The sequence below is a fragment of the Canis lupus genome, chromosome 31 (assembly GCF_003254725.2).
Source record: "Canis lupus dingo isolate Sandy chromosome 31, ASM325472v2, whole genome shotgun sequence".
Taxonomy (NCBI): Eukaryota; Metazoa; Chordata; class Mammalia; order Carnivora; family Canidae; genus Canis; species Canis lupus.
Window position 1 is genome coordinate 19,552,197 of NC_064273.1, and position 16,664 is coordinate 19,568,860.

The following is a 16,664-nucleotide window of genomic DNA, read 5'->3' on the forward strand; positions in this document are numbered from 1 at the left end:
ACAGAATGACATTTCCTGGTAGACAAAACTGATTTTTTTAAAACACTTGGCTCTAATAGGAGCACATGCCCAAGAGGTCAATAAAATTTGCTTGAACTTTTATTTTAGTATAACTAAGCATTGAGGGGCATTTGGGTGTCTCAATTGGCTAAGCATCAGACTTGGTTTCAACTCAGGTCATGATTTCATCGGGGTCCTTAGATGGAGCCCAGCATGGAACTCCATACTCAGTGGGGAGTCTACTGGAGATTCTCTTACTCCCTATTCCTCTCCGTTATCCTCTGCCCCTCTCCTGCTCACTTAGTCATGCATGCATGCATTCTCTCTCTCTAAAACAAATAAATAAATATTTTTAAAAAGTTAACTATAAACAATGAAGTTAGCATAGCCAATTAGAATTTTAACATATGGTTAAAAAAATCCCCAAAGAAGCTGATAAGCATTTCTATTTTCTGATATCTTTGAGACAGATATTTATAAAAGCATTTTTAAGAAGTTCCACTGCTTATAAATATTCCCTATGAAGTTAATGATAATTTAAATGCATTATTGCTCCTATGGAAATAAGCTTACTTTGGTTAAAAACATAATTTTTATTAATTTATATCAATTCTAGATTTTATATTTTATTAACACTATCCCTTTACAAAATTCAATAGACAATTTATTGTCCTTCATCTTCAGGAAGTAAGTAAAAGCACTGTATTATTTTCTCAAGCCAGAAAGTTATAATGGATAAATAAATTAATTTCAGAGAACAATTCGGTTTAGGGTGTTTTTATATTCAAGAGAGTTGAATCTTTCTAATTCTACCTAGAGAGAAGGACCAACAATAAAAAATTTTTCACCTGTCAACTATTCACATTCTTCTGGAAAAACCTGCATGGTAGACCATTATATGTAATGATTCCTCAGCTAAAGGCAATTTTCCTCACAAGGCATAAAGTCTAATTTAAGTTATGTCGATGATTATCTGGAGTTTGTTCTCATAAATTAAGTTATTTGTAGAATCCAAACTAAGCAAAAAGAAATAAGGTCATGAGGAAGGCAGAAGGGAGGAGAGGAAAATAAATATACACATATAGAATAGGATCATTTCCTTCAAAATATGGAAATTCTCCTAAAACAAAGTTAATGTCAGTGAGGCTAGGTAACTGTTTTGGAAGCCTTATATAGTAGTTATTGCAAAATCTTCTCAAGAATTACTAATCAGAAAGTTTCCATGTAGCACCCTTGAAGATATGCCATCTATACCAGATGATATTACTTTTATGCAGATTCCCAGCTAATAATATTTACTCTCAGCTAATAATATTTATTCTATGAAGTTTCTCAAGGTCAAAACTTTGTATTCAGCTCTTATCTCTATGTTGTTGTAATAATGCTTTTTTCATTCCACAAACACCTAAATGAAACTGCAAGTTTAAATCTATCCCTCTCATTGAAATTGGGACTTTTATTGATTTATAAATATATTGTTGTCTAATATGTACTCATGAATATTATCTCTTTTGAGAGTAAATGTATTCTTATGGTGGCAAATGATTATAAAATGACATTTAACCCTTAGATTCAAGTACAGCTTTCCTCAAACTATAATCAAATATTCATTATAATATAGAAGATAGTGGCATTGTCAACAAGAAAACTAACATTACCATGAAATGTGTTGCTCAATTATTGAAAATCTATCATTTACTAAAGTATAACTAACATATTGAAGAAGGTTGTTGACATGGACATTCTTCACTCATAAAACTGAGAAATGTTGGAGAATAAGGAAAATAATACATATTTTCCCCATTATAAGCCATACTTGCAAAATACTTAGGGATATTGCCCATCAGAAAAATAAAATTATCCTCAATGATGGAGATACTTCTTTTTGATGTTGCTGGGTAAATGAAATACAGAGAGTAGCTCATAATCCTCTGGAATAATATATGGAGAATCATAGATTTTATAATCTGTCATTGTTCCAAATGTTCTTATGTGAATTAACTTGCTGTTATAACTATTGAGAATCTTACATGACTAACATAGTAAGTTAATACAAAAAATATTGGGGAATGATGAGTGACCAGCAGTTAAGGATAAAAGTTGCAGAGGAAAGCCAGGGTTATACATATATAATACAGTTTTAATAATTGCAAGTGCACTTATTTTATTTTTTTAAGGTTTATTTATTTATTTTAGAGAGACAGAGGGAAAGGAGAGAGAGGAAGGAGCAGAGGGAGAGGGAGAGAGAATCTAAGCACACTCTGTGCTGAGAGCAGAGCCCAAGGGAGGCTTGAACTCACAATCCTGAGATCATGACCTGAACCAAATCAAAGATTGGATCCTTAACTGATTGCCCCATGATTTTACTTGTTTTAAATAGAGAATGTGTAAAATTATACCAGAATAATGGTCTAGAAGCCTAGAAAGATAGCTCTCTAAAATATCTACTTAAAGAACAGAAATATTATTTTTTAATTGAGGTAAATTTGTATATAACACTGCATAAACTTGAAATGTAAAACATTTTAATATGACATCCAAATGAGAGAGCGTGATCACCACCAAAGTCTGGTCACCATTACATCACAATATAATTGACCCCTTCACCCATTTTGTCCATTTTCCTTTTCTTCTCTGGTAACATCAATGTGTTCTCTGTATCAGTGAGTTTGTTTTTGTATTGAGTTTATTCTGCTCATTTGTTTTGTTTTCTTAGATTCCACATATGAGTGAAATCATACAGTAGTTGTCTTTCTCCATTTAACTTATTTCAATTAGCATAATACCAAAGAACAAAATTTTTTTAAGAAAACACTTGGTTGAGGGACACGTGGGTGTCTCAGTGGTTGAACATCTGCCTTTGGCTCAGGTCATAATCCTGGGGTCATGGAATCAAGTCCCACATCAGGCTTCCAGGGAAATCCTGCTTCTCCCTCTGCCTAATAGGTCTCTGCCTCTCTCTCTCTGTGTCTCTTATGAATAAGTAAATAAATAAATAAATAAATACATAAATAAATAAATCTCAAGAAAAAATAAAACATTTGGTTGAGTGTAGTAATACCTATCTTTCCAAAAACAAAAATAAAAGTCATAACAATGACATAAATTAAAACAAAACTATAATAGAAATGTATTAAATAAAATAAAAATAATTATCCATGATTCAGAAAAAAACAAAATTGAGAATATTACTTAAACTTCTGATGAAACCACTGGAATAAACAATCTGTGATCAGAGACAAATCTATGACTTTATGCCATAAACTATTAATGGAAATAGACTTTGATATCTAAACTACTGGATAACCCTAAAGAATATTCCAATGAAAACACATTTCAAACTACAGATAAAATCATACATAATTTTGAATGTATAAATGAAGTTTTTATTTTTATTTTTTTAAAGATTTTATTTATTTATTCATGAGAGACACAGAAGTAGAGAGACAGAGACACAGGCAGAGGGAGAAGCAGGCTCCATGCAGGGAACCTGACATGGGACTTGATCCTGGGTCTCCAGGATCATACCCCGGGCCAGAGGTGGTGCTAAACCACTGAGCTACCTGGGCTGCCCTATAAATGAAGTTTTTAAAAGATTTTATTTGTGTATTATATTTAATAATAATAATTTCAACATTTTACATAATAATGATGGAAAACAAATATATATTAACACAGGACTGGAGAAGCATAAAATAATGTAAATGAAAAAAATAAATTCCCAAATGATATCTGCAATGCCTTATAAATCTATAGTTTAAATGTATACAATGATATTATGTAACATTGAACAATAATGTGTGAGTAAAAAATAACAAAGATATGTATAGGAATAATATAACCTCAGAACATGATTAGGATTGCTCTTTGAGGATAATGAAAGGTAATGTAATTTAAGAGGGTTTGGTGAAAGCCTTCACGTCACATGTCATACTTTATTACTCATCCTTTTTTATCTTAAATATGCTACAATAAAAAATAACAAAGAATAATAAGGTAAATACAATCAGCGTTCAAGTCAAATACAATTTCAAATATGTAAAAAAACCAATATCCAAGAATTAAATTAAGAAAAGGATAAGAATCTCAGAGAAATCTGTAATAACAGAAAATTAGCATAATTTGTGAATTTGACCTCTTTGAAAAATTTAAAAGAGATTATTAATTTATCTTTATATACATATTTGTAATTCAAACATTGTTTCATTATTTATTTATTTTAAGATTTAATTTATTTCTCATGAGAGACACACAGAGAGAGACAGAGACACAGGCAGATGGAGAAACAGTTTCCTCACAGGGAGACAGATGTGGGGCTCAATTCCAGGACCCCAGGATCACAGACAGACCTCAATTGATGAGCCACCCAGGAATCCCTCAAACACTGTTTAAAAACAACATATGGATAGAATCTTTTTTAGGCAGGATAAATGGAAACCAAAGGGCTGCTCATTCTACAGTTTAATGGAAATTGATTTGAAAGATGACCAAAAAATCATCTTCTTTTCTTTAAAAGTGTAGAAGCACTGAGGCCTAGCTACAGGAATTTTTCTTCTTTAAATTTTGACAGGTATCTGTGCTGAGCTTAATTTTTGGTTTGTTTGTATGTCTTCTCCAGTAACCATGAGCCATAAATGCTCTTGTGCTTTGCTTCCAGCAATGCAGTTATAATGAGCTACACCACGAATGTTCTGTTTATGCGTGGTTATGAGAAGATCAAATAAATCTTTGCACTTAAGGGGAACTTCTGCTTAAATTACATAAACGTGGGGGCTTAACATATTTCTCTTTCCTTCAGCACAATAATACCTAAACTTGAATAGTAAAAACTATCCTTGGACCCTAGAAAAATGTAATTTCTTTAAGGAAAAACATAATAAAATGGGACATTTTACAATTTCTTCTTACTATCACTTTTAATCAAAACTGAGTGACATATTTGCTGCATGAAACTTTTAATCAAAACTGAGTGACATATTTGCTGCATGAAATGGAAATGGATTGTTGATGTGTTATGTACTTAAAATCTGTGAGGTTTTTAATGTCTACTTGTATCATTACTATTAATATGATAGACTTACCTGTTACTGTTGATATCATCAGCCTATTCTCCTTTGTCACTTTCCCTAAATACTACCTTTACATATGTGATATAAGAAAGCATTTCTGGCCCTATGAGAAGACATAGAAAAGAGAAAGAGTGCTCGCTTCGGCAGCACATATACTAAAATTGAAAAGAGAAAGAAACTTGTAAAATAATAACTGATGCAAGTTATTTGTTCCCCCCAGGCCCCTGCTGTTGATCCTAATTGTAGGCAATCCAAGTGATATGACTAATTTTAATCACAAACTAGTTGAATTATGACTTCTATAAAGATGTTTTCAGATGAAGTAATGTATTATTAAATATCTTATCAAAATAATTAATGGCTATGAAAACTGGAACTGAGCCAGTGTCCCTTAAACTCAGTCCTCATGGCCTCTATTTACTTAATAAATCATGCCTATTCTAAGGAGTAAAAACTGTTGAGGAGGAAACTGTTAAGAATAATTATATTAAAGGGACACCTGGATGGCTCATCTGTTAAGCAATGGACTCTTGGTTTTGGCTTAGGTCATGATTTTGGGTCCTTAAATGGAGCCCTAAATCAGACTCTGTGCTCAGTGGGGAGTCTGCTTGAGATTCTCCATCTGTCTCCCTCTCCCTCCCTCCATGCCCCTCACCCTGCTCTCTCTCTTGCTCTCAAGTAAATAAATAAATCTTTAAAAAATAATTATATTAAAATGCTAATAAGGGAGAGGATGGACAAAATGGGTGAAGAAGAGTGGGAGATACAGAGTTCCAGTCATGGAATGAATGAATGATGAGAATAAAAGGTACAGCATAGGGAATATATTCAATGATATAGCAATAGCAATATACAGGACAGATGATAACTATACTTGTGGTGAGCATAGGATAATGTATAGACTTGTCCAAGGGTGCCTGGGTGACTCAGTTGGTTAAGGCAGTTAAGCATTGGCTTCAGCTCAGGTTGTGATCCCAGGGTCCTGGGACTGAGCCCCATGCTCAGCATGGAGTTTGCTTCTCCCTTTTCCTCTGCCCACCCACCCCCACCCCGTTTGTGCTCTCTCTCTCAAATAAATGGATACGATCTTTTAAAAATGTATAGACTTGTCCAATCACTATCTTGCATCCCTGAAATTAATGTCACATTGTGAGCCAACTATAATAAAAAACCCAGTTAATAAGAGGGAGAGATTCATGTATCATTTAAGGACTATTTTTAGGGATCCCTGGGTGGCTCAGCGGTTTAGCGCCTGCCTTTGGCCCAAGGCGTGATCCTGGAGTCCCGGGATCGAATCCCACGTCGGGCTCCTGGTGCATGGAGCCTGCTTCTCCCTCTGCCTGTGTCTCTGCCTCTCTCTCTCTCTCTCTCTCTCTCTCTGTGTGTGTGTGTGTGTGTGTCTTTCATGAATAAATGAACTTAAAAAAATAAAAGGACTATTTTTAGGATAGTGGTAGTTAAATGAGCTCAAAGCAAAGCTTACAAAATACTAGTATAAGTCACATATTCTAAGAGTTAATGGTAGCTACTTGTCAGAAAATAATATAAAAAGCTAATCAAAGTTATATTTTATTTTCCTGAGTTTTGCTTTATTCAGAGCCATAAGTGTAGAAATCTGAATGATTGTAGTATTCAAGGTTCAGTTTTTAAAAAAAACAACAAAACATTCTTTATTTCAGCTAAAGATAGACTCTCTCCTACAACTGAAAATTAGATATAGCAACTGTATTGCAGTGAACTATATTCCACACTTCACTCTGCTAATAAGACACTATCTAAGTTTTGCAGGGATTTGACAATAGACTAAATAACTCATTGTTAGGCGCTCATCTCTAGGGAGTCAATTACCTGAATCACATTGCTTGCTTGTGATGAGAGCACTTAAAACGGGGATACTGAGATCAAATCATTCCATTTAGTCCATAAAATGAGGAAGTCATATTTTAAGAGGAGATTTTTGAAGTGCTTCAGTAGTGAAAGAGAAAATCAATAAGCCAAATCACACATTTGCTTCAGAAGTTGAATTCCATGTAAACCAAATGAACATACGTACATGTTAATTACAGTAATGTTTTCTTTCCTACTTTTGATTGCCCTTATAATATATATTGTAGATAATAGAATGTGATGCAGTGGTCCTGGAACTGGTTTAAAGAGTTGAAAGTGTTTGAAAATAGCTTTAAAAATTCTCTTCACATGATAATGGGTTAAGCAGTGTACAGATCGAGTTCAAGCGAAATGATCTATAGTTTTGAGAAGGCATGACATAAATCATGCTATGGGTATAAAAGCTATGCTATAAAAGATTAATCTTCTTAAAATAAAAAAAAAAAACATGGTACATGTGTCTTTTCTGTTTAATACCATTCAAAATTACCTGGAAAAAGTTTTACCCTTCCTGTAGGGCATACAGGGCCCATAAAAGCCTTGCTGGTCAATCTCTCCACACTGAGTTCCTATTTTGCCCCTATGCTTCAGCCACACAGATCTTTCATACTATTCTATGTCTTGTTTCCAGGGTTTTGAACACACTATTCAACTTATAAAGGACACTTTTACACTTCCTTCCTTTAGAATGTTCTCTCATGATTCTTTAAAGGATCTTCAGTTTTCTAGTTATGTTTGATTTTCCTAAAGAAGCTCCCCTTGCTCCCATATATTTCTAAGTGAGTTTCTTTAGTATTTACATATAAACCGTATTTGAATTTTATCATTTCTATATTTGGAATTTTTAATTCCAGACAAGAATGTGAACTCCATGGGGACGCCTGGTTGGCTCAGGGTTGGGCATCTGCCTTTGACTCAGGGCATGATCCTGGAGTCCCACGGTTGAGTCCCACATCAGGCTTCCTGCATGGAGCCTGCTTCTCCCTCTACCTATGTCTCTGCCTCTCTCTCTGTCTCTCATGAATAAATCAATAAAATCTATTTTAAAAAAAAGGATCTGAACACCATGAAGGCAAGCACTTTACATAAATTTCTTATAGAAAATAATTTTATTTTTTTAAATAAAAAGTACAGTTTCACATATAAATTAGGTTTCAAGACTACAGTGTGTATTTGCCAAAAGGAACATTCCTGAAGGAGAGATAAACTTAGAGCTCATTGAGTGAGCACAGGGAAGTAGAATTCATGGGGAATTGCAGTGGAGGTAGTTTCTTTAACACTTCACAATGCTATTTCCCTCTTCCTCAGTTCTGCCAACAGGGCTTATGGTTTGTAAGATAATCCACCACCATCACTTTGGCACATTGGGGTATCAGTTTTAAGGTAATTTGAATAGGAAATATCTCTAGGAATGAAATCACGAGGGTCAGTGATCCAGATTTCCCACAATAATCTTATTTATCTGCAGGAATAATATGAGAAGTGAAGGGTTTGTTTTAGGTTTCAGAGGATTTTTAAAATAAATTTTTAAAAATATTTTTATTTATTTATTAATGAGAGACACAGAGAAAGAGGCAAGATATAGGCAAAGGGAGAAGCCTGCTCCCCTTAGGGAGCCTGATGTGGGACTTGATCCCAGGACCCCAGAATCACAACCTGAGCCAAAGGCAGATGCTCAACCACTGAGCCACCCAGGTGCCCCTTCAGAAGAATTTTTAAAAGAGGGCTAGAGAATTTATATATATATATAAATATAATATATTTATAAATATATTATATTTATATAATATATAAATATATAAATTATAATATATAAAATATATATAAATATATAATTTACTCTCAATTCCCTAAACTCTTACACATTATTTGATACAGAGTAGGGACTCAGTAAATATCAGTTGGTTTAATGAATAAACATTAACTAAACTGTGCAAACAACAGTAACAATACTGTGGAGATAGTCTCCTGAGATAGTCCCAGGGATTCCCACCTCCTGGTATTCATTTCCTGTATATTTACCTCTCCCCTTCAATGTGGGATGAAATTAGTGACTTGCTTTTAACTAATATGACAAAGTTGATGAGGTGTTACTTCCATGTTTAGATAAATAGAAGATTGTGTTAACAGACTGCTTTTGCTCATTCAGTTGAAGCAAGTTGCCTGTTGAAACAAGATGCTCATATGAACAGAAACTGGAGGTTGCCTTTGTCTGGCAGCCAGGAAGTGACTGTTGCCCTCATCTAATACCTCTTGAGTAAATAAATCTTGCCAACAAACATATGAGTGAGTTTATGAGTTGTTTACTCCCCAGTTGAGCTTTCAGATGGAATCCCCACCTCAACCCACATTTTGATTGTCCCCTGGCGAGACACCTGAAACAAAAAACTCAGTTAAGCCATGTCTGTGTTTGTGACTCATAGAAACTATGAGATAATAAAAGTATGTAGTTCCAGCCTCCAAGTTTTAAGGTACTATTATGCTGTTTGTTATAGATAACTGAGACACAGTTTGACCATCAGAATTTTCAAGGGAGTGAGTCTCACAACAAAGCAAAGAAAAACATGATAGTGATGGTGCATAGAGAAGGGAAATGGAACAGAATGATGAAAGTGAAAAGACTGGGTAATCTCTGCCTCTGATTCTGCTATGTTATTTGACTATATTTCTTGACCTTCAATGCTAATAATGATTTCCAGTTTTTTGACAGGTAACTCCTTGCTTTCTTAAGCTAATTTTAATAAGTTATTATTTATTGAAAGCTAACATTAACTAAGACACTGTACATATTTATGCATAATAAAGGTTAGTTTAGGAAGTTAAGAAAAAGAGGAGAAAACCTATGAATATTTGCGATGAGTGATTCTTGAGGATCAAGATAAAACTTTGGAGAAAGTTTAGAAGTAGTGGTTAAATTTAAGAAAAAAAAGATAATATGGAACAAGCAAAATTCAGAGGGATGAGGGAGTGGCACTTGTAGAGGAGACAAGGAAGTGATTCTAATTATTTAACTTACAGGATAAATAAAATCAATGCTATGGTAATTAAGTTGATTAAGCATCACTTTCCATTTTAATGCTCTATGTAGCTCAAATTAGCCACAGATTCGTTAGACTCATTTGCATGCATAGGAAGAAACCTGAAATTGGCTTAGCTTAAAAATTAAAGGATTAAGATTTCTTTAGGAATTTTCCTTAGTGTCAAACAATTTTATTGAAAGAAGTTTAAGGGACAAAGATGAACTCAGGGACCACTATAACCCAAGGCTTTGATAATCAAAACTGTATTCCAGGCACTTATCTCTGATTCTCTTATAGTAGTGTGATTCTCTCCAACTGCAGCTCTTCTCCATGAGGCAAGAAATATGGCTACCAACAAGATGATAATTTTATATTGTATACCTCTGGCACTGTCACTGAGAATATCTGACATATGCAAACTCAAATCAAGAGTCCTATAGAGGGCATTCATTAACCCAGATTGAGTAAGGTGTACATAAGTGGACCAATCAGTAACACTGTATGAACACAACTCTAGAGGTGGCAATGGGAATGGAGAACATGAGAGTTCATATATATTTACTCATTTTTAGTGTTAGAAATAGCACAAAGTACATAGGCAGCAAAAGGGAAAATCGGATTAACTGGATTTCATCAAAATATAAATTTTTATGTTAAAGGACACCATCAAGAAAATGAAAAAAAATCTACAAAATGGGAGAAGATATTTGTAAATCATACATCTGATAAGACTCTAATATCTAAAATATATAAAGGTTTCTTACAACTCAACAACAAAAAAGTGAATGACCCAATTTAACAAATGCCCAGAATAGACTTTTCCAAAGATTTACAAATAGCCAACAAGCACAAGAAGAGATGTTCAACATCATTAGTCATTAAAAAAGTGCAAATCAAAATCACAAAAAGATACTGCTTTACACTGGAATTGAAATCATCATCACCATCATCATCATCATCATCATCATCAGTGTTGGCATAGACGTGAAAAATTAGAACCCACAACTTTGCTCATTGCAATGTAAAATTGTGCAGTCATGTGGAAAGTAGTTTAGTAGTTCCTCTAAAAGTCAAACATAGAATTACTATATCACCCACAAATTCTATTAGATATATACCTCAAATAATTGAAAACAGGTATTCAAACAGTAATCACAATAGCAGTAGTTCATAGCAGCAGTAATTATGATAGCAAAGAGGGGATATCAAATCAAATATGTCCATCAACTGATGAATTGATAAAGAATAGTGGTAAACCAACTCCATTAAATATTATTTGTCCATCAAAAGAAATAAAGTGCTGCCAGGCCACAATGAGGATGAGCCTTGAAAATGTGCCAAATGAAAGAAACCACACAGTGTCACAAGTAGGATTTTATGTATATGGAACTTCCTGAAGAGGTAAATCCACAGAAACAGAAGGCAGACTAATGGTTTCCATGAGCCTAGGGGATGAGAAAGGAATAATGACCACTTAGTAGTGTAGGGTTTCCTTTTGGGATGATAAAAATGTCTTAGAACTAGAGACAGGTAATGGTTGTACATCATGAATGCACTAAATGCCATGACATAGAACACTTTAAAATGGTTCAGGGATAATTTTATGTTATGTGAATTTTGCCACAATAAAAATTTTAAAAAGAAATGTTGTGAATACTATCACACATATAGGTAATAAGAAACATAATCTGGTTTATTCTTTTCAACTCTTAACTATTAAACATAATCTAAATCATCCAGTAAAAGATATGTACACACATGTTTATGTTTGGAATCAAGTAATATGTATGTGTTTGTGCATATGTGCATTTTAGGTATTATAGGTATATGCATTTCATCTCAATTTAAAAAAATAACGTAGAAGAGTAACCTTATTCTACTTAATTACACAGCCCCATGGTCATAAACTATATCCCTAATTCTAATTATCTGAATTATATTTGGCTGTTCTTAATCACAGGCAAATGGCAAAAAGAACACAGGTATACAACTTTAATCCATATAGCCAGTTTTATCCAAAATCTAGCTGGATTCTGGAGTTGATTGAGAAATACACTTTTATTTTTTTTTTTTAAATTTTTATTTATTCATGATAGGCACACAGTGAGAGAGAGAGGCAGAGACACAGGCAGAGGGAGAAGCAGGCTCCATGCACCGGGAGCCTAACGTGGGAATCGATCCCGGATCTCCAGGATCGCGCCTTGGGCCAAAGGCAGGCGCCAAACCACTGCGCCACCCAGGGATCCCTGAGAAATACACTTTTAGAAGCACCTGGGTGACTCAGTCTATTGTCTGCCTTCAGCTGGGGTCATGATCCAGGAGTCCTGGGATCGAGCCCGGCATCAGGCTCCCTGCTCAGCAGAGAGTCTGCTTCTCCCTCTTCCTCTTTCACTCATTCTCTCTCAAATAAATAAATAAATAATTTAAAAAATAAAAATTAAAAAGTACACTTTTAAGTTACCAATATCTATCCTCCTATGCAATGTGCTATGATTTGTCTTGTAACACATTTAATGTAATGCAGTTTGGCTAAATAGAAATGTGATTTTAAAAATTAGAATAGCACTTTATTTTAAAGGAATTTTGCATTTTTAAGCATGCTAGAGAAAACAAGCAGTATTTAAAAGATTCACTCGTTTTTTCACATTTTTGAAGAAATGATTCTGAGTAAAGAAAATTTGAAAACTGTTCAGTAACCCAGATTATAGTTTAATAAATGTTTTCTGAATATTAAAAAATAGTAAGTTGGGATCGCTGAGGAAAGATATTTTCCCTGAAGACAAGACACAAATGCAGAAGGCAATTACTACAGCTTGTCCTCCAAAATATTTGGAGTTACATCATTATTAATGATAACCACATAAACTACACATATGAAAGTTATTATTCACATATGTTTGTGTGTGTGGTTCTTATATCATTCAATAGTCTAGCCTTGTATTCAACAAAAATAACAGTCTAAAACTAATATGTTCTGGGATGCCTGGGTGGCTCAGCGATTTAGTGCCTGCCTTCGGCCTAGGGCGTGATCCTGGAGTCCCGGGATCGAGCCTCACATTGGGCTCCCTGCATGGAGCCTGCTTCTCCCTCTGCCTATATCTGTGTGTGTGTGTGTGTGTCATGAATAAATAAATACAATCTTAAAAAAAAAGACAAAACTAATATGGTCATCTGTTTCTCTCTTTTATATATAATAATTATCTGTATACCATATAATGTATCTATGCACACAGTGATTGAATTTAAAAGCCAAGAAATAACATTTTTAATGATATCCTCATGGTGGAATTTGGTTCCAGGAAAAAATTTTATATGTGACTTTTCAGGCCTGACCATAGATTATTACAAAGGCTTTCGCTGGCAGGTATCCCAGGGCAAAGCACTCTCCCACACCAGACTTGATGTACAGCTAGTACTATAGTCCCTGAAGGGTGTTCGGTCAAGCACTCTGCCCTCCTGGTCAGCCTTGCTGTCTACATATTTCCATTGTTGGCTCAGGCATCTCCATTCCTGCCTCCATTTGATGAGGCCTCTTTTTTTTTTAATTGTTATTTAAATTCCAGGAAGTTAACATAGAGTGTAATAGTTTCAGCTGTGCAAAATAGTAATTCAGCACTTCCATATAACATCCAGTGTTCATCACAAGTGCCCTCTTTAATGCCCATCATCTGTTGTCCCCATTACCTATTTTTACCTTTCCCCCAGGCCACGTCCCCTCTGGTAACCATAGTTAAGGACTGTTTTCCTTCTCTCTTTTTCCCTTTGCTAATTTGTTTTGTTTCTGAAATTCCACATATGAGTGTAATGATATGCTATTTGTCTTTCTTTGACAATTTGGTTTAGTGTAAAACTTTCTAGATCCATCCAAGCCATTGAAAATGGCAAGATTTCATTCTTTTTGTGGCTGAGTAATATTCCACTTCTTCTTTATCCATTCATCTGTTGATGGGCACTTGGGCTGTTTCTATAGTTTGGCTATTGTAGAGAATACTACTATAAACATCTAAGTGTATGTATCCCTTCAAATTAGTACTTTTATATTCTTTGGGTAAATACCTAGTATACCTAGTAGTGCAATTACTGGATCATAGGGTAGTTCTATGTTTTAGCTGTTTGACCAACCTCCATACTGTTTTTGAGAGTGACTGCACCAGTTTGCATTCCTACCAACACTGAAGAGGGTTAATTTTTCTCCACATTCTTCAACACCTTCAATACCTTTTGTGTTGTTGGTTCTGGCCATTTTGACAGGTGTGAGATGATATTGTGGTTATGACTTGTATTTTCCTGATGATGAATGAGATTGAACTCTTTATCATGTGCATGTCAGCCATTTGTGTGTCTTCTTTGGAGAAATGGCTGATGTCTTCTGGCCATTTCTTAACTGGATTTTTTTTGTTTTTTTGGGTGTTGAGTTTGAGAAGTTCTTTATTTATATTGGATACTAATCCTTTATCAGATATGTCATTTGTAACTATCTTCTCCCATTCCAAACGTTGCCTTTTAGTTTTGCTGATTGTTTCCTTCGTTGTGCAGATTTTTATTTTTATAAGGTCCCAATAGTTTATTTTTGCTATTTTTATTTTTTAATTTAAATTTTTTTCTTTTTATTTTTATAAGGTCCCAATAGTTTATTTTTCCCTTAGGAAACATATCTATCTTTGTTCTCTAGATTTTTATCATTTCAAGTCTCACATTTAAGTCTTTAAATCCATTTTGAATTTATTTTTGTGTATGGTGTAATGAAAATTGTGCAGTTTTATTCTTCTGTATGTACCTGTCCAATTTTCCTAACACCATTTGTTGAAAAGTCTATCTTTTGGATGTTCTTCCCTGCTTTGTCAAGAATTAATTGAAAATATAGCTGTGGGTTCATTTCTGGATTTTCTGTTCTGTTCCGTTGGTGTTTGTGTCTATCTTCAAGCCAGTACTGTAATGTTTAGATCACTACAAATTTATAATATAACTTGAGGTCTCAAATTATGATACTTCCAGTTTTGCTTTTGTTTTTCAAGTTTGCTTTGGAGCTTATTATCTGTGAATACAAAGTTTTTATTATTATTTATGTATTTGAGAGAGAGAAACAGAGATGGTGAAAGTGAGAGTAGAGAGGAGAGGGAGAAGTATGCTTTCCACTGGGCAGGGAGCCAGATGTAGGGCTTGATCCCAGGATCCCTGGTATCATAACCTGAACTAAAGGCAGGAGCCCAAGTGTCTGAGCCACAGAGGCCCCCCAGTGTATATGAAATTTAAAGAAGTGCTTCAGTTTTGCATACAGGATGTACATTGTAGTATGTTTTGGTAGCAATTAGTTACTGTGCCTAAAATATATGTAATCCTGTATATATAGTACAGCATCATCAAAAGTGATTCTCAAATTATCTAAATCATATGCAAATAATAATGGAAGAAAGTATGAGAAAAACTTGACAAAAAAAAAACCTCCAAATGAGCTAGGAACCCAAAAATTAAAACCGTATTCCATTAAATAATTAGGCAAAAGTATACTTATATTTTTTATTTCAGCACTCTTTCTTTTTCAGTTTTGCTCTATGACTAATGATAAATTATAATTTGCTTGCCTTAATGTTTAGTCCTGAAATAACTTAGTTATTAGCAATTAATATCGAAGACTACAAATGTACTTGGAAAAATATATTGCTTTTAAAGTCATCTATGTGTCTTGCTTTCCTAGGTGTTTTATTTTTTGTTTATACTTTCACTGTTGGCATATGTTTCAACAAACACTAAGTAAAGATGTGCATGAACCTTCTAGTTATATAACCATGAACTTATGGTTTCTCTCCTCTCATTACTCTATTTTTCCTCTAAAAACAAAATATGAATAATGGTGTTTAGTCCTCAGAAATAATTCATTTTGCTTTTTATTTTTTTAGGCACAAAATAGGTACAAAAATATAATAGTGTATTTCTAAGAATATTCTCCAAGTGAAAAGTGAAATGATTAAATATTTTTAAGATGAAAACAATAAAAACAAAAAAAATAATGCTCATTGCACATAATATTTAATTTGATTCATAAAAGACTGAAGAATATTCATATATTTGTAACTAATAAGTAACACTTATTTGGAGCACATCCAGAAACAGTGATATTATTATAGGAACATTCATGATTATCAAAAAAAGGGTGACAAAATGTTTTATCTTCTGGACAGGAAATAACCAAGTGTATTTTAAAAAATCAAAAAAAAAAAAAAAAAAAGAATGGAGTGAGTATAAGATGACTTATGAATTGGTTATGTACATTAAATGCCAGCCAGCTGTTTTGCACTGCTCACTCCAAACTCACTGAATAGTTTTCTTTTATATCAGAAGTAATAGAAGTTGGCATAGCCAGGGAAGAAAACGGGGCCCCTGATGATAGTTTGCTACAAATTAAAAGTTACAATCTGATTCTTTTCATTGTTTTCCTAGGTAGAAATTGGTTCAAGCACCCCAAGCTAAATTTCTAGAAAGAATTGGGTATAAAATTTTTGAAGTGAAAACATATAAATGGGCGTATCCCATAGTTACTTGAGGAAGAAAATAAACTACCAGAAAGAAGATAGAATTTAGATACACCCACATTATATATATCATAGTTTTTTTTTTAATTTCTTATTCTGATACTCTATACATAAAGCTTATTTAAGATAACTAAATAACTATCATATTACTCTTTTAT